We start from the raw sequence: 19,756 nt of genomic DNA on the forward strand, positions 1-19,756 counted from the left end.
CAGAGGAATTCCAAATGACTTTACATACACACTCCCCCCTCGAGGGGGAGACAGTTAGGAGAGGTGGGGGGGGTGACCCCCCTCCAGATGTGTGGGCCCTGCCCTGTGTCCCCCTTCCAATGAGCAGGGAGGCGGGGAGGCGGGGTGGGGAGACACCCACAAACACCACCTCTGCCAGGGGGCTAAGTCAACACTGACAGTCACAGATCATGTCACAGTTTTGTGCCCCGGCTGTAATGTGATGAAAGTGGTACTTCCCCTCTGATTGCAGCCGCCCCAAACCGGCAACCACAGTCCAATCATGAGAGGAATGCCCCACGAATGCCCATCACGGAGCGCACTACAATATACTGACCAGCACTCTAACACTGTCAGGGCCATCAAAAACCAGGAAGGTCTGAGGAACTGTCACCGCCCAGGGGAGGCTGAGGAGATTCGACAATAAATGTCATGTCACCTTGGATGCAATCGTCCAATAGAAAAAGGACATTCAGGGGCGCCTGGGTGGCTCAGTCATTAAGCGTCTGCCTTCGGCTCAGGTCATGGTCCCAGTGTCCTGGGATCGAGCCCCGCATCGGGCTCCCTGCTCGGCGGGAAGCCTGCTTCTCCCTCTCCCACTCCCCCTGCTTGTGTTCCTCTCTCGCTGTGCCTCTCTCTGTCAAATAAATAAAATCTTTAAAAAAAAAAAAAAGAAAAGAAAAAGGACATTCAGTAAAAACTAAGAAAATCCGAATAAACCAGGGGCTTTGGGTAATAATGATGCATCAATATTGGTTCATTAACTGCAACGAATGTACCATATTAAAGTACAAGGTTCATAGTAGGGGAAATTGTCAGGGGTAGGGAGTATATGGGGAACCCTTTGTACTATCTTCCCAATTTTTCTGTAAATCTAAAACTGTTCTAAAATATAAAGTCTATTATAAAAAATAGTGATAATAAAAATGAATGGAGCTTAACAATCAGAATATCTATCATTATTTTATCATCTTTATTAAACTGGGACAAATTTCTACCTTTATATCTAATAATAATGTATACGAAATACAGCATATGGCGGAACATATTAAGTTTTACCATGGGGATCCAATCAGTAAAAAGATCATATTTATTTATTTGAGGTGGGGAGGGACGGGGGAGAGCGAGAGAATCTCACTCAGACTCCCCACTGAGCGTGGAGCCAAGGGGAGGCTCCATCCCAGGACCCTGAGATCATGACCTGAGCCAAAACCAAGAGTCGGATGGCTTAACCGACTGAGCCACCCAGGCTCCCCGACCCAGTTTCTTCAATAAATTACAAGGGGAAAAGATGACAAACAGGGAGCCTATGCAGAGGTTTAAGAGACATATAAACCAATGAAATGTGAGGACCGTATTTGGGTCCTGATTTAAACAACCAAACTCCCCTGTCCCACTTTGCTCACTGTCTCACCTGGGCATTCTCATTCACCTGCCTGACAAACTATCTGCACCCAAGCCCATGTCTCAGGGTCTACCTTTGGAGAATAAACTTAAAATAATTTTTTTTTAAATAGAAGAAGAAAACTAAGTGTTCCATTTCCAGTTCTTGGCTGCACATAGCCTTGGAATTAAGCCCAGCTCCCCCTTCCCCAGCCCCAAAAGACATCAGTCAGTAGGGATCAAGATGAAGGAACTGAGCCTTTCCTATTCTCTTCTTTTTGGGGCTTTCAGAAGAACCAGTGTTTGTGGACAAGAAAGAGGAGGGGGTGTAGGAGGGGGAGGAAGGAGAAAGGTAGACATGCTCTAGAGGCTCCTATGGGTACTTTTTTTAGTTTATTAAGATAGAGGACACTGGAAGTTGGAACCACAAACAGAAAGAGAAATGAAGAGCCTGGGAAATGTGAATGGGACATTACAATTTATTTGTGCATTTCTGTGACCCTGATTGTTTCTTAAAACTAACTCAGAGCCATTTCTCTTAGAGAGACTACTGCTGCCAGATAATGAATCAGGTAATTCTTGCATCTGCCCTAACCCTCCTGTAGTTATTCATCAAAAGACTGTCTTCTTCCTGATTACAAAAAAGATTCAGTAGAAAAGATCCTTTAATGAGAAATCAGGGAGCACTATCACCCTACCAGGTCCTGCTGGGTGGCAGACACTGGGACAAATCACTGAAGCTCTCGGACCTCAGCGTCCTCATCTGTGAAACAGGAACTTTGCCCCGTAAGGTTTGAGACTCTCTTCAGTTTCAAGAATCCTACAGTGCTATTATTGTTGGTGAGCAAACCCTCTTAAGGAAGCTCATTCCTCTCAGGAACGTATCTGCCCCCCCCCACCCTCCCCGGGTTCCCAGTGGGCTGGAGAGGGAGGAGCTGACCCCGGTGCGGACCCCCCCACTGCACAGCCTGAGCCCCGCTGTGGGAGGAGCAGCGCCCCCCAAGCTGCTGCGGGATTGGGGACAGCCCAGCCGGCTCCAGCCCCCCAGGCCAGGCAAGGGACACAGGCAGGCCCCGTGCACCGGCTTAGCTGCTCCTGGGACCAACCACCTCAGAGGCTGCCTCCCCATCACCTCCCTCCAAAGACTGGCCCTTGATGAGGTCCCACCGAAGGCAGCCTGCTCTGGCTCCAGGACTCCTCGCAATGTCCTGTCTTAGAGTCTTCCTCTCCGGAGGGCTTCCCTGGGGACAGACTTCACCGGCACCGGAGCGCGGCTGTGAGCCAGGGAGATGGAACACGGGAACATGGGATCCTCGTGATTCTTGAGAGCCCCCCACACGCGCACAACCGCGCACACACCGCCCACATGCACACATGTGCACACGCATGCACGCACACGGACATGCCCACACCCACACACACACATGCAGAGAGACATGCATAGACACGCCCACACACATACCCACGAATATGGTGCACACACGCTTTCCCTAAGGGGTGATGTCACCTGGCGGCAGAGGACAGCTAGCTCTAGTTTACAGTGAGATCAGAGGAGACTCACACACGGGAAAAGGCCAACAGAAGCCTCATTAACTGTAGTTTAAGCCTGGTATTAGTCGACTCTTCAGAAAGCCTACAAGCCATTCCCCTGAGGCTTGTAGGAGAACCAAAGCAGCGAGGGGAAGTGATTTTCTCCACAAGCAGAGACCTCAGTCTGCCGCTCCTGTTGTTAAGGAGCATAAATCCCCACCAATAATCACACTGATCTTCACGTCACTTCTCAAAACATAAAATGCCTTTCAGCTCCTCACCTCATCTGACTTTCACAGCAAGCTGTGAGTTACTGGGGTCATGAGGAAAGAAGCAAGGGGATCGGGAGACCTAGTCTCTGCCACCTGCTTGCTGGTGGCTTAAGGGAGTGACTTGTCCTCAGGGCAAGTTTTGCCTTCATTTTACAAACCAGGAAGCTGAGGCCCAAGCAGGATAAGTGACTTGTCCCGACCAACCAGCAATATCAACGGCACAGACTAGAAAGAGTGAGCACTTGAAGCAACAGCTTCTTTGTTACGGGGTCTCTTGTCCACGTAGAAATGATATTCGGGGGCACCTGGGGGGCTCAGTACGTGAAGCATCTGCCTTCGGCTCAGGTCGTGATCCCAGGGTCCTGGGATCGAGCCCCGCGTCGGGCTCCCTGCTCAGCGGGGAGCCTGCTTCTCCCTCTTCCTCTGCAGCTCCCCTTGCTTGTGCTCTCTCTTTCTCTCAAATAAATAAATAAAATCTGAAAGAAAGAAAGAAAGAAAGAAAGAAAGAAAGAAAGAAAGAAAGAAAGAAAGAAAGAAAGAAAGAAAAAGAAAGGAAGGAAGGAAGAAAGAGAGAGAGAGAGAAAGAAAGAAAGAAAGAAAGAAAGAAAGAAAGAAAGAAAGAAAGAAAGAAAGAAAGAAAGAAGGAAAGAAAAAGAAAGGAAGGAAGGAAGAAAGAAAGAGAGAAAGAAAGAAAGAAAGAAAGGAAAAGAAAGGAAGGAAGGAAGGAAGAAAGAAAGAGAGAGAAAGAAAGAAAGAAAGAAAGAAAGAAAGAAAGAAAGAAAAAGGAAGGAAGGAAGAAAGAAAGAGAGAGAGAGAAAGAAAGAAAGAAAGAAAGAAAGAAAGAGAAAGAAAAAGAAAGGAAGGAAGGAAGAAAGAAAGAAAGAGAGAGAGAGAGAAAGAAAGAAAGAAAGAAAGAAAGAAAGAAAGAAAGAAAGAGAGAAAGAAAGAAAAAGAAATGATACCCAAAGGCTGAGTTGGGCAGGGTGGGCAGGACGCAGGACTCCTGAGGTGCAGCAGACAGGAAATCCATCACTGAAAAATCATTTTTATTGTTTTCTCCTTGTTATTTTTTCAGAGAAATGACTGTGTAAATGTCAATGCCTGTGGAATCAATAAGGAGCAAAAGGAGGGGGTGAGCATGACTCACACATGTGACTCCCCCAAACCCCACGTCTGACAAATAACCTGAGGCCACCGAAGCGTTACAGGCCCCACCTGCCAGTCACAGCTGGTAGTGAAGTGTCTCGCGAAGTGTCTTGTGCAGACCCATCCTCACCGCTTCTAGGCACTTCGACGGGGTGAGAAGAGCAGAGGCCTAGAAGTGCGGCGTCCAGACGCCCAAAGCACCTCGGTTAGAATCCTCTTTTCGGTGTTGTCCCAAATCTACTGCTTGCAGGTCTGAAGCCATGCCTCCTAGCTCTGATGGGATAGCACGAGCTGGTTTGTGCCTACAGAGCCACTGCCTTCCTAAAGAGTCCAATCACACCCTTTTCCGCCTTGCTCTTTACCACCTGAAGAGCCCTTGATGGAGGAGCCATTCACCTCAGTACTTGTCTTCCCAGAGGACCGCCCCCCAACTCTGCTGAAGCCTGGAGGAGGGGCTTTCCCCAAAAGAAAAAGGAGGAACGGGAAGCAGAGCAAGAGTTCCAGCGTAGTGCTGGCCCAAGGGCTCTGCCAGCAGCCGAGCCCACGCAGGTGGGACGAGGCAGCCCCTGCCGTTCACCCCCCCAGGGGGACATTCCTATCATGGCCCCGTTGTTGGGCAGCCCATCTGCCCACTGCCTGCCTTCCAGCTGTAGTCTCCCTATCCGGAGTTTTACTTCTCCTGGATTTTTAGTGGGAAAGGTTCAAGACAAGGTAAAGAAATTCATGTGCATTTTTTTCATCAAATATAGCCCTTTGGGAAGTGTAGTGGGTGTGACTCAGCTTTACACTAGGAAGTCATAAAGTTTGCCAGCGCTAACCTCATCCCACGTCACCCTCTGCGGTGCAGAAGTACCAGTACGACGTGATTCGGTGCTTACCCAGAGAAGGAAGAATCACTGATTCCCAAACCTCTCTGTACCACTAACTGCTGCTTTCCATGTGAACTCTGCTGTGCTGGTTTCACTTGCTCCATTAACATTTATAGAATGTGATTTATGAACCTCAGAGAGTCTGATCCATTGCACCTTATACAACTGGATAAGCCGAAAGGAAAATGCACACACTCATCTTGGCATTAAAAACAAAAAGACAGTTGTCCCACTTATGCACCATCATGGTCGGATGATAATATGCAGAGGACGCACACTGGCCGAGGGGCTGGGGAGCAGATGCACAGTCAGGGTGGGCTCAGAAGCATGGTGAGGGTTGTGTCCGGAGAAATCTCATTCAGCTGTAGTAATGGAGACCCAAATACAGCAGCCTAAGCAAAACAAAGGGTTCATTTTGTCACATACAAGAAATCAAAAGATACAAGGCACAAAGGGTGGTGATGTAGTTTCACAAAGTTATCAACAACCCAAGTTGCCTGGAACTTATGAACCAACCATTCTTATTCGGCGACTCCCGTTCTCAAAGTTACAAGATGACTGATGAGATAGATCTAAGCCATTGTATCTGTTTTCAAAACTAGCAGAAAAGATAAAAAGACTAAGGGCAAAAGATTATGCCCTGGCATTCTGTCCCCTTTCAAGGAAACTTCCCAGAAGTCCCACCTAACAACTTTTATTTTTTTTAAGATTTTTATTTTTTTATTTGACAGGAAGAGTGCAAGCAGGGGGAGCGGGAGAGGGAGAGGGAGAAGCAGATTCCCTGCTGAGCAGGGAGCCCGACACAGGGTTCCATCCCAGGACCCCGGGATCATGACCTGAGCGGAAGGCAGACGCTTAACCGACTGAGCCACCCAGACACCCACGACTTTTGCTTAAATACCATTGGCCAGACTTGGCTTGTGACCAAACGTAAGGGTGATGAACGAGGGTTTACTTCGAGGCAGAATGGAAAAATAGATATTGAGGGGGCAAAAAGCAAATGCTTTCATAGCAATCCACAATCTGTATAAAGTCAGTGAGCTGGGTTGTGGGATCTCAGCTCAGCTCAGCACACAGTGGACGTGAAATCGTCGAGATGGTGAGAGGTATGTACTGTAGGGGTGAGCTTAGTAGGACAGCGGGAAGCATGCAGAGTCAGGTGGGAGATTAACAAAGTGAAGAGTGGGACGTAATCTGGGTGGGCTCAGTGAGACAGCGAGGGGTATGCAAAGTCGGTGCGGGTTCAGAGTTAGTTAGCGTCCCTTTGGCCAGTCCGGATGAACCTTCATGAAAGCCGTTAGACCCATTTTGCAGCTTTTGTCCATAAGAACCACTCGCACAATTAAGGGAAGTGAGAAACCCCCTGCTGTCCTCAGTGGAGGCCATGCCCACCCCACTGGCTATGCACACACTTTGTAACGAGGGTCTGCCTTCATCAGGACAGATGTCACATTTGCAGGGACAGGTGGTCCCTCCTGTCAGTCCCAAGCAGCCTCCACTTTGCTATGGTCCTTCTGTGGCCCAGCTTCCTCAGGTTAGCAGGCTTCATACATCACAGCGGGCAGGTTTATACACCTCGACCCAAAGCCAGAATTGCTAGCAAATTACCTTGACATGTTGATTGCTTGCCTTATCTCACCCTGGAGGCCTCCCCAGTCCTCCTTCACACCCTCAGAAACACTTCCAATTACTGCACTGGTTTATCAGGGACTGCTTTCTTGGTGTTCCCATTCTGCTCTCTACAACCTTGGTTGTCTGAGTGATAGATCTCTGAGTTGTTGCTGCATCCCTCTTAGATTTGCCCCCGCTTGTCTCTGCCTCTGTTCCTCGAGGATGGGTTTTATTGCCCCGGAGACGTGGCTTGCACCCTCTGTAAGACAGATTTCCAGAAGCAGAATGCCAAACATAACACTTCGTCAGACTTCTTGATTTACACAATGGGAGGAAATCTTTACTTAGGATCTCAAAGGACAGCAGAGAATTTCAACATAAACCGGGAATAGTGCTCTGTTGTTGATCCAGCCAATGCCAAGTTGATGATGGGAAGGCACACTGGTGTGTCACAGGACTGCAAAGCACCATCCCAAATCCCTCCCAAGGCCAGCATTCCCAGCCCCCTCAGACCCTGCAGCTCAAACACTGCTACGCCTATAGTCAAGTATGACATTGTAGAGATCAACAACTTTGAGAGTCACACCTGAAATTGCTTGATTTGGGTTAGGAACGTGCCCTTAAAATCATCATAAACTCTAAGAGTTGGCACTGACTCATTGACTTACCTGCCATAAAGTCATACGTTTAGAAATAAGCTCAATGTGAGTTCTTAAGAACAGTGGTCTGAAAGAATCGATATCTGAGGACCCACCCTATCTTTTTTTTAAGATTTTATTTATTTATTTGAGAGAGAGAGAGAAAAAGTGAGAGCACGAGCTGGGAGAGGGGCAGAGAGAAGAGGACTCCCCACTGGGCAGGGAGCCCGATGATTCCAGAACCCCGGGATTATGACCTGAGCAGAAGGCAGACAATTAACTGACCGAGCCACCCAGGCACCCCAAGGACCCACCCTATCTTAATTTGCATATGCCTTAATGTATTCCCGGAAAATGGTTAAAAATTGATCCAGTCTCCTTTGCCCAAGAAATTACCCATGGTTATATATTCTCAACAAACCTGTGAGACAAAGTGCCAGAGCTCTGCTGGGAATCAGATATTGAGTTTTGTTTTGATTTGGGTTAGTTATCTTGGATGGGAAATTCCCCTTCCTTTGATAATACCCCTTGAGATAAGTTGGGATTTCACACAGGTAAAGTTACGTCAAAAATCTAGACTCTGTAGGGAAACTGACTTTTGTTCACTTGTAGAATGAGTAAGAAGCAATCAAAATTATCATTCATGAACCCACATCACAGGAACATGTCTGATCTTCTTTGGAGAGGTGGGCTGACCCCAATTTCAGGCCACCACAGGAACTCAGTATAAATTTCCAACACTATGTTATAATTTATAGAAGCCTAGCTAACTCAACAACTGGCAAGAATAATAATTATTGCTCCTTGGTTACAAAATATTTCTTTTGTTCAAGCATTCTTTGAACTCTCATTCCATATAAAACAGCTCCATCATCAAAGAGGCCATGAGAATTTGCCAGTTGCTAGATGGTAACATGAGGTTGTTGAGCCTTCCACAGTCCTCTTGTTTACTTGGCTGCTCAATGAGATGGAATCTCCGTATTGGGTCGGGACTGCTGCTAATGAAGGGTCCTGAGCCAGGGTGGGAAGCCAGGCAGAAAAATAGAACAAATCTGGGAATTACAGGTAGGGGCTGGAAATGGGGAAAGCCAACAGGGCTCAGAAGCCCAAATGAACAGTCAGGAATCAGATGCCTCTCAGGAGTCAAGACTAACCTCTCAGGATGTTAAAGACCCAGCCAGCAGTTAGGAACCAGGAAACCCACAGGCACCAGAGCCTGGCAACATCAGATTTGGAGTCATCATCACAATGGGTTTGACACTGACGTACCTGCTCTCAGGGGAAGAGGCTCTTCCTCCAGTTCTGTGGGGGCAATCTAGGATGTGACCCTTCTGTGTGGTGCAGGTAGAAGCAGAGGGTCCGCGTGAGAAGGGATGGAGTTGAATGAGAGAGGCACATGTGTGGAATTACACTGAAAGACACAACACGACATTCAGTGCGGTGCTTGGGGACGGTCAGAACTGCCAGCCGGTATTTAGACACTTATGTCGTGTCAGGACTGGGGGGCACACTGGCCAGGAATAGCCATGAGGGGTCAGGGGAAAAAATGGAAATGGAGAAATTTTACTTTGACACTTTCCCAGCTCCCTCTCTGTCAGTTCCACATCTCCACCTTCTGGCACACTTCCTTGCTGGTTCCCCAGTGCCAAGCAATCCCAGGCTGCCCATCTGTGGTCCACATTCTTCTTCGGAGGCATGGCACTCACATCTCTCCATTCCTCAAAGTTGTCCAAGTTAAAAAAAAAAAAAGTGCTTTTTTTTTTTTTTTAATTTAGAAGGCATGTCACAGATGCTAAGAGGAAAGCAGGTGCACCAGAGAAAGTCTAAAGGAGGTATAAATGATGAGTATGCTTTGTGCTCCTGAAGGTATTAGTACTTGAAGGGAAGAACTAATTAATACAAAAGAGCCTCTAGAGCTCTGCCCCCCAGCGCTCTAGATGAATAGGGGTTAAAAAAAAAGTCTCTCTTCTAAAAAAGAATTACTTAAGCATATGACTTGACTTACATCTTTTTAAAAAGTTGTTGGTTTCCTTCACAATAAAAAAAAAAAAAATCAAGGCTTCTAAGGACGCTGTCTGAAAGGGATAACTGATTCGTCTCCCTTATCTCCCTTTTAATCAAATATAGTTCTAGAAAGAAACACAGACAACTTGAATTTTAATGGTTTCCCAAAAATGATACTTGGCCATATTAAAAAAAAAAAAAGCAGACATTCTGTTTTCTAGGACAAGAGATAAATTATCACAGAGGCCACACGGCGCAGCGGAGAGAGCACGAAGTCCTCGTATTTTCCCTCCAAGCCCCTCCTCATCACTGGCTCAGCTCCTCACAGAGACAACACTTGCAGAGTCCTTCTGAAGATTACAAATCAGGTATGTGAAGTCTCCAGCACAGACCCGGCACACTGATGGATACCAGCCATTGTTGAATGAGCGTGCTTACCTAAGGGACGCCCAACTGCCTCTCGTAAACGCATTTCTACCTCATCCAAGGAGAGAGCGTGGCAGGAGAAATTCCTGCATAAGATCCAGAAAACTGGGGAACAGTCTCAGCTTGCACCAGCTGGCTGTATGAGTCTCCGCAAGACATTTGTGTCCTCTGGGCCTCTGATTGCTCATCTGAAAAATGAAGGATTTGAACTACACGATAACTTTGGTCACTTCTGGATCCGGGGATCTCTGACACCAATTCATGACCTTCCCAGGCAGAAGGAAGGCTGGTAAAAGGCTGCCCCTTTTAGATGGTTGATCAGAGATCCGATGTGCCCAATGTACCTCTGCGGTCACCCTTCCACCTGTGGTTCCCAGCCCTGCCCCGCCTCTTCAGACCCTGCTCAAGACCACAAATGGTCTTTGACCCCCAAGACCAGATGGAAACCCCTCCACTGATACTGCCCTGAGATTTAGGATAATATGCTTAAATTATCTGGTCCTCAGTTTTCTCCTCTGCAAAAGTAGCAGAGTAATCTTCACCTCATTGACCTGTGATTAGGATTAGATGAGACACCAAATAGGGAAATGATTTATAGGCTGGATGGCACAGTGCAAAGCGAATATAGCAGCTGCAGTTATGGGTGGTTTAACACCATTGGAAGCACTCTGTGGGAAGGACCCCAAGAGGATGGATTCTGAGTCTGGACACTGGCGAGCTCCTGCCCTTTGGGGGTTATGTGTGCCCAGAAGAATCTGGCAGAATGGCATTGGATTTTGCTGTAATCAGACATTGTTTTTTTGTCTTCCTAACCAAGAAAGGAAGTTTGTTTAAACTTTCACTTGTAGGCAAGGGGAAGGATCTTGTTTTAATGGCCCGGAAAGGTTTTCACACCATTAGCAATATCCTACCCAACTGACCTGGGGTTTTCCTATTTCAAGAGGCAATTGTGGACTTTCAGGAAAACCACCTATTACAAGTTGTAACCAATTAATCAAGCACAGGAAGGAACTGCAGAGCTGTCCCCACAAAGCCCCACTCTTCAGCTCTGCTGGGCATCCTGTCCAGGGAACACCAGGCTCCCATGGTCACAAGGAGGCTACGAGAAAGAGAAGGCACTCAGAAGCAGGTGAGCACACTGTTGGGCTCCTCAGACATGTCCTGAGATGTCCTCTGTTTGCAGGGCTGCTCAAGGCTGTAGAATCTCTTCCAGCATTCTCTCCACATGGAAGCCGAAGTGCTATTTGTTGATAAAAGGTTTTACGCAGTTACCTCAGAACATAGCCCCATGTGTTGGGTTTTCTGAGCAGTCAGCTCTGTGGAAGCCTTAATTAGCATCTGTCTCTCTCTCTGAGTCCATCCTGTCCACATGTGCAGGTCGCATGCCCTTGGACAGAGCTGGTTTCATAAACAGAAGAGTAAGCAAGTACTCGTATAGTATAACTTGAGACGTGTCACAATCTCTGCTGCCCAAAATATCTTCCCGGCCAAATGCCACAGTGCCTAGAATTCCCAGCATGAAACCCACTGCAGCTAGTCCTACCTGCCCTTCACCTCATCCTCTCCCCGGGTGTCTACACATATGAATCACAGCCCCCCATCCAGGCCTGGCTCAGTAGCACTCTTCCGTGAAGCATCCCATGATCCTCCATTAGCAAGTGATCCCTCACTATTCTGAATTCATGCATCGTTTATGATACATATGACTTCATGTTTACACGTGTGCTGTTTCCCACTAGGCACAATCTTGAGGGTCAATCCCTCATGGAGGTCTTATTTATCTTGGTACCACTGTCCCATCCCCAGAGCAGGCCCCTTGTTTGGAACCAGTATCTGACCCGTGGACGCCATGTGGTGAGTGGGTGGTAAGCCAGCTTCACCTGGGCTGAGGTTTTGTTGTCCATCAGCTCCACATACCCCTCAACTGTCACTCTGCTTCTCAAAGTTTCGTTTCCTTCCTATGAACTAAGGCCACCTGAGAGTTCCAAAATGCCAGAGTTCTCCCAGCCATCATCACTAACCCACTGGCTGAGTTTACAGCACACATCGGTTCAGCAAATGCTCAACATGACCCGCATCCATTGTTGGAAGTGGCTTGACAATGTCCACACTGCAGTGAAGTTTTTAAAAAGAAAAAAAGGTGGGCGCCTGGGTGGCTCAGTTGGTTAAGCAACTGCCTTCGGCTCAGGTCATGATCCTGGAGTCCCTGGATCGAGTCCCGCATCGGACTCCCTGCTCGGCAGGGAGTCTGCTTCTCCCTCTGACCCTCCTCCCTCTCATGTGCTCTCTCTCTCTCATTCTCTCTCTGTCAAATAATAAATAAAATCTTTATAAAAAAAAATAAATAAAGTTTCATTGGGCGCCTGGGTGGCTCAGTCGGTTAAGCGACTGCCTTTGGCTCAGGTCATGATCCTGGAGTCCCAGGATCGAGTCCCACATCGGGCTCCCTGCTCGGCGGGGAGTCTGCTTCTCCCTCTGACCCTCCTCCCTCTCATGTGCTCTCTCTCTCTCATTCTCTCTCTGTCAAATAATAAATAAAATCTTTATAAAAAAAATAAATAAAGTTTCATTGGGCGCCTGGGTGGCTCAGTCGGTTAAGCGACTGCCTTTGGCTCAGGTCATGATCCTGGAGTCCCAGGATCGAGTCCCGCATCGGGCTCCCTGCTCGGCAGGGAGTCTGCTTCTCCCTCTGACCCTCCTCCCTCTCACGCTCTCTGTCTCTCATTCTCTCTCTCTCAAATAAATAAATAAATAAATAAATAAATAAATAAATAAATAATAGAAAAAAAGGTAAAGAGAATAATAAAATGAGGCCAAAGGAAGAGTAAACACACAGAAATAAATTCTCTATAGTCCTATTGAGTTATAAAGGTGGGGCAAGAATTCACCTTTGAGCTTCTCAGCAACCAAAGCAAAAAGATTTGGAAGTAAAAGTACATTAGTTGTCCAAGAAAGGGCAACTCTTCCTGATATTAAGATCTCAGAGAAAGTGATGTAGTAGGCATTGCCCAGCAATGAATACACCAGAGAGTTTCATAGAACGGTTTCCTGCTTCATCCTTGCATACAAGAGTGTTCCAGTGATCTAGCGCTCTACCACGACCCCAAAATCGTGGTTCCAGATGATAGCAATCCTTTAGTATTATCTCACTGGGGACTGCCTGGGTTCAGCCAAGCAGTTCTGGCTCAAGTACTCTTAGAGACTGCAATCAGGCAGTGGCTGGGTCTGGAATCATCTGGAGTCTAGAAGTAGCTGAAGGCTAGAACAGCCGGGCCCCTTCGGATACCTGTAGGTGCTCTCTCCACGAAACTTCAGCATGGGAGTCTTAGAGCAGCCAGAGTTCTTACGTGGAAGCTCGGGTGGAAAGGGAGAGGGCCAGGCAGGCTTTCCCACCTCTCGGGAGCCGTCTCAAAACTCACATGGCATCACTTCTTCCTCAATCTGTTTACCAGACACAAGTCACTAGAGCCAACCCACACTCAAGGGCAGGGAGATGAGCCTCCATAGTTCGATGGAAGACTGTCCAAGAGTATGAGAACATGTTTTAAAGCCATCGTAAATTACACAATAGAAATCTGCGGCCCAATAAATGCTCTTCTTTTGAAAGCCTCAGAAGAGATAGTCTGACTTAACCGAGGGGTTAAAATCTACCACATCTAGGGCTGTGCTGCCCAATGTGGCAGGTAGGCACTGGCATGCACGGCTATTTTAAATTATTTAAGATAAAACAAAAAAGTATGAATGCTATTCTTCAGTCTTAATAGCCACATTTCGAATATTCAGTAACCACCGGTGGCTAGGGCTATCATACTTTATAGCACATTTATAGAGCATTCCCATTATTGTAGCAAGTTCTATTGGCCATTACTGATCTGGAATAATGAGACGACTGTATATCCTTTAGCTGTCATGCTCATGCTTCTTATTAAAGCGCTGGTAGGCACTGGGCAGCAGAAATGTCTGAATTTCAACATTTGACAAGAGTATGAACTGCATGAAATCTGTATTGTTAATGAAGGAGAGGCCCATAGAGCTTGAAAATCAATAGGATGAAAGATAGCTTCACTTCCCTTAAAGTAAATGAAGTCCCTAACCAAGACCCGGATTGCTGGCCACCCCACCTCCATGTGGGGGTTTCCAGAAACTGTCTCCTACAAACAGTTAAGGAAGAAAGATAAAATCTAAGCTACAAAGTAAATCTCCTCACTCCTTCATTCAACCAGTGTTTACTGAGCAGGCCTGGATGTACACTTGAGAACATTTCCAAAATAGATTTTACTAATCTCCTAGGCCCCCCAAACAAACAAACAAATGTCAATAATGCACCCAAGAAATATCTACTTTAAAATGGCATAATTTTCTCGTGAAGCCACCAGAGAAAAATGGTTGCAAAATATACCCCTTAGTAGCTGAAAGATTGTCCAGCTATACATAATCATCAGCTACAAGCCAATTAAATTGAAAATACTATCTGCCAAAAATGATGATTTGGGATTTAGAAAAGTCCAAGTCAAGCCACTCTGTTTTCCAGTAAGACAGAGAGGCCATTTCTGGTTAGTGACAACAAAATTATTTCACCAGCAGAGAGAATAGTTATTTTTATACTTTTCATAATAGGGGCATGTGCAGCTAGATCATGCATAAATTGTTGCAAATCATTAAGAAACAAATTAAAAAGAAGCACTGGAGGAAGCAGAAGCAGAACACTGTCCCATTTTTTAAAGACTGGAATTACTATCTGATCTGTTAGGAGACCATTCTCATGAAGGCTTTCCATGGTCTAAAGCTCAGGTTGAATGGAAGCATTAGTTACTGGATCCTGAATCCCAGCTGTGCTGAATGTCTTCTGTCTGGCCTCCCCATCTCCTGTGGCCACCTCCGCCCCCTGCCCTGTGCCCCAGGAGACTGGCCCTGTGGACTGCATAAGTAGGCTCCCTTGCCCCTTTGTTTCTGAAACTCCTCCAATAGATGGCATTAACAGGAGGTTAGAGGATGGGAAGATAGAAAGGCTAGGCTCTTTGTGCCCCCAGCTCCCTCCCTGCCAGGCCACCATGGGTTGGCTCTATTTCCCAAGCAAAGGTTACAGTTCTTGTCTCCATAGAGTTGCCCTCTCCGATGCCAGGATTCTTCAGCCCTGGGAGCTGCAATGGCTCCCAAGGTCCTATATGAACGCTTGTAGGCTTTTCTCAACCTCGTTTTTACCTTTGTGTATAATTCCTTTTATTAACCTCTTTTCAGTTTTTCAGTTTGTGTGGGCTGTTTCTGACAAGCCCTGATATGCTAGCCCATTACTAGCTTTATGTACAGAGACCAAAGCAAGATCGATTCATTTATAAGAAATCTTAAAGCTACTCCTGACAAAATTTTCCAACACATAATAGTGTAACATGGTTAATGATGAAATATCATACCTAAGTCCAACCTGTTCCTCATAGAAAATACCAGTCAGAAAAAATCTAAGAAATCCAGAACTGTAATTTATGAAACACAAAACCAACACAACATTTAAGGGAAGAGGCCACCAAAATAATGGTTCTATGATTTGATAGAACAATACTGTCCTTTTAAAAAAAGCAGGGCAAGGAAGACTTCAACCAGATAAAATTAATAAGAGTAAACAAATCAGCTCTCAATTGGAGCAGAACTTGAGCAGTTCTGGTTATGAGAAGTCTTCAGAAGGCACTTTGTAATCAACAGGACTTACATGAGGAAGCAAAACCAGAATCTAATCATGGAAGAGATTCGTTCTCCCAAAGAGAAGTGCAGTCATCCTTGAGTTAAAGACAGTGCACCTGAAACTAATATAACATTTATGTTAACTATACTGGAATTAAAATAAAAGACTTTTAAAAAAGGGCATTGCAGTTGCCCTACCCTCCACCACCGTGGGGCGGGGAATGAAAGTCAGGCAGATCTGCTTTCCCATTTCTCCAAATCAAAATCTCCTATAAAGTAGAGAAAGTGATATCTTCAATGTAGCGTAGGCATGAGAATTAAATAGAAAAATGCATGTAAAATACCAAGTACAATCTTTAATACATTAAAGTCTGTTCAACAAATGGAAATCCAAAAAGGAAACCAAAGAGTTATACCCAACACCAGTCTGAAACTCAGCACGATCAGGAAAAAAAGATGGGAAGGAATAGGCTGATGAAGTATCCCTGGTCTACCATTGGTCATGTACATCTTGAGGACCTTCGTAATAGATGGATTCCCTTCCCAAAGAGACCATAAGGAATAGTCACCTAAGGGAATTTTCTCATAATCTGCCCTGGAAGAGCTTCAACATTTTTCTTCTTCCACCATCTTGTGTTTTGAGGTTAATTGATACTCTTTCCCCACTGCACTATGGTGGTCATTTCTTGCTGTCACAAACTATCCTGGAGGCCAGCAGAGGTGAAAGGGGAATTAGACTGAACTAGACAACTATTGGCAACCATGGTGCCCTTCCAGTTGGCCAGGAGTTCCCCTGGCACCTTATTCCAGAAAGGTCCTGAATATGTGCCCACCTGCATCCTCTACTTCGTTTTTTGGGACCATTTCATCTGAGTGGTGAAACATTGCCTTTGCCTGGGTTGGCCACATCCCAGAAGTAAGACCATCATTTTCTCACAGAAGGATTACCCTCCTTTGTATGTCATGGGTTATGTCAGAGACACATTACTGACTCTACTTCTAGATGGAATTCATATTTTGACAGCAATTTATAAGACAAGGAGGTACTTCAGCAGGACCCTAAGGAAGTGGGACTGAGGACAGAGTATTTTGACAAGTGAGAGGAAGAGTGTTCCAGGGACTGAACCAATGCGCTATGTTGAGAAGACCAAGGAAATCACATATGAGAGAATCCTAACACTAATTCAGAAATTCTCCTCTATCCCTGGAGTTAGCTAACAGATCCCCAATTCTGCAATCATGGCCCAGTTGCCCCAGCTTTCCTCCTCCTGGGTTTGTCATTCCATGATCCTCAAGGACAAGGTCCCAGTGGACTCTTCAATGAAATGCTGTTTGGTGAGCAAAGCAAACTCAAGAAGAGATCAACATGCAGTGCACACCTGCCATGTGCAAGGCATTACACAGCACATTTCTATAAATGTTATCATAGTTAATCCTGATAGTAATCTCATAAATAGACAATATAATTCCTATTTCACAAGCACAGAAGCAAAGACTCAGAAGTTCAGTAACCTTCCCAAAGTTAACTTGCAGAACTACCATGGCACTGGGCCTCCCCAGTTTCCTAGCCCATTCTCTTTCCCTTCTGCTCCATGTTCATCAGGACTCCACCCCATTATTCAGCATCTTTCCCTACAGCTGAGACTTTTAACACCTATCCTCGCTCCATCATCAGTCCTTCATTCTGTACGCAATGCTGCCAATGACTTTCAGAAAGTCGTATATCCCAAGTATACAGCCTCCTCCTACTCTACAATTTACCTGATGTAACTGGGTGCTTAATAAGGGACACCTGTATCATTCATCTATTGCTGCATGGTAAACCATCCCAAAGTTAGAGGCTTAAAACAACGATATATTATATCTCATGTGGCTGTGAGTCATTTGGGCCATTCTCCATTGGTCTTGCCTGAAGCACCCGCCCCCCGAAAAGCCATATTTAGCTGAAGTGTTAGCCAGGTACAGGGCTACACTGTGACTGTTTGGGGTGACAGGGCCTCTCTCCCCATGTGGTATCAGCAGACTTCCTCACAGCATGGTTGTCTCAGGGCAGCTTCCAAGAGGACAAAGCCAGAGTGAAAGCAGTTTTCAAGCCTCTGCTTGTACCACAGGCACCGACGTCCCATTGACCAAAGCAAATCTTGTAGCCATGGCCAGAAGTCATCGTGGGAGGAGGCTACTCAAGGCATTGATACCACAAGGTGTAACTCATTGAGGGTTATTACTTTAACAATGTACCATAGTCTCCCCTTGTGGCCCAGTGATTCACATTTCTTCCATTTGAAAAATGCACTACCCCTCCCAAACCACCAAAGATCTCAGCCAGTCATGGTGCCAAACTTCCAGTCCAGGACGTCCTGATCTGTCTCAGGTCCAGATGTGGGCTGAGGCTGCTGAGGTGAATTTCGTCATGCAGCTTCTCAGGTGTGGCTTTTCATCATTCCAGACCCATGGACTAAAAAAAAAATGTTATCTGCTCCAGACATACTGAGCACACAATTTTGAGAGGGCATACCCAATAGATACTCCCACTTTAAAGGGGGAGGAACAGGGAGCCACATAGCTGTCATTGGTCCATAGCAATTTTGAAATCCAGCTGGACCAAAGTTGCAGGGCCTCCAACTCTGAGTGCAGGAAATGGTTCTTGCATAGAGCTGGCTTTACTCCCTGTAGGTGCCTGGCCCTGCCCCTCTGAAATGGTCTTCCTTTGCAAAAACAAATAGCCTATGTTTGCCACTAAGTGATTTTTCTCTGCTTGCTTCCTGCGCCATTTAGTCTAAACTGGTCAGATTCTCTTATAAACCTTGTGGGCTTTCTACATACCAGGCTATGGTCCATTTCATTACACATAAGCTATACCAACAATTATTTTTGAGACATGCCTCTACTTTGGTCAGCATGTCAAGGTGCTATAAAAAAAAAAAAATGCCCTTAAAATTCTTAGAAGCCCTTTTGTCTAGCTAAGAGAATCCAGTAGACACCATTTGAGATCTTTCTGTGGTCCTCACAAAGTCTTACAGCCACTCTTGATTCGATCTGGCTCCTGCAGTCATTTCTTATTTTGAGAATCTTTTGCCAGTTGGAGAGACTGAAAATGTGAAGTGGTTTTCTTTCCCAGCCCAGCATACCCTGGACCCTGCATATCAACTTAAATTCTGCTTCCGAACAGAGCAATTGTTTCTGGAATGCATCCCTCTCTCCTCATACCCTATTAAATACAACTTTTTAAGGTAATTGACCCCTCCAGCATCGCAGATGGAAACCTTAAGCCAAGTCCCCAGCTTCATTAGGTGCCTTTTCTATCTTCCAGGCCCCTGGAGGGGGCAGTGCTGCCGGGTGGGGCTCTGCTAAGTGACATGGGTTTCCCAGGATCCCTCCAGTCTCAGCCTCCTCTCAGGTCTCCGGGCTCCACCAGAAGTCTGCTTGCTGTCCCCACAGCCTCTGCCAGCCTCTCAGTCCCAGAGCCACTGCCACATAGTATAGGATTTTATTACAGCAACATGTCACTTCTGGGTATCTCTGTGTAATAAACTTCCCCAAAACTTAGTGGCCTAACCATTTATTACTTGTCACGATTCTGTGAGTTAGCTGGGTCCCTCTTTGGCAGGTCATGTCTTGGATCACTTGTGCAGCTGCATTCACCTGAGGGACCCTTGGGGACAGACTCAACAGCCCTTTCCTGCTGCATGGTATTGACTTCTGGGCTTCCTCATAGCCCAGTGATCTCAGGGTTCCTGGAGGACAAGGCTTACTGAGGGTGCAAGTGTTTTTTAAGCCTCCACCTCCATCACATCTGTGGGTGCCTCATGGGCCAAACAGGTCATGCGGCTGAGCCCAGCATCATCATGGAAGAGGACTCTGTAAGGGTGTGGCTACTGGGAGGTGCAATTTGCTGGGGCTGTGGCTGTAACAAACTCCTGCAGCACCAAAATGTAAGTTTTGTGGGTTTTGCCCAATATCTTGTGCACTTGGGCATCTTCGGTGTACACATCTGTGTAACTGAACTGAAGAGGCACAGGATTTTGGAAATGCAAGGACCAAAAAGGCTGAAAACTACTATAGCCTTGGAGATCCCAAACACTATAAAACAAAGGTAACCATTACAAAAACTTTTTCCCCACCAACTTTCCAAAGTTCTTGTGAACCAGGTATCTTTTCTGGTTGAAGGTCTTTAGGGTATCAC

The sequence above is a fragment of the Mirounga leonina genome, unplaced genomic scaffold (assembly GCF_011800145.1).
Source record: "Mirounga leonina isolate KUSES-001 unplaced genomic scaffold, KU_Mleo_1.0 Mir_154, whole genome shotgun sequence".
Classification (NCBI taxonomy): domain Eukaryota; kingdom Metazoa; phylum Chordata; class Mammalia; order Carnivora; family Phocidae; genus Mirounga; species Mirounga leonina.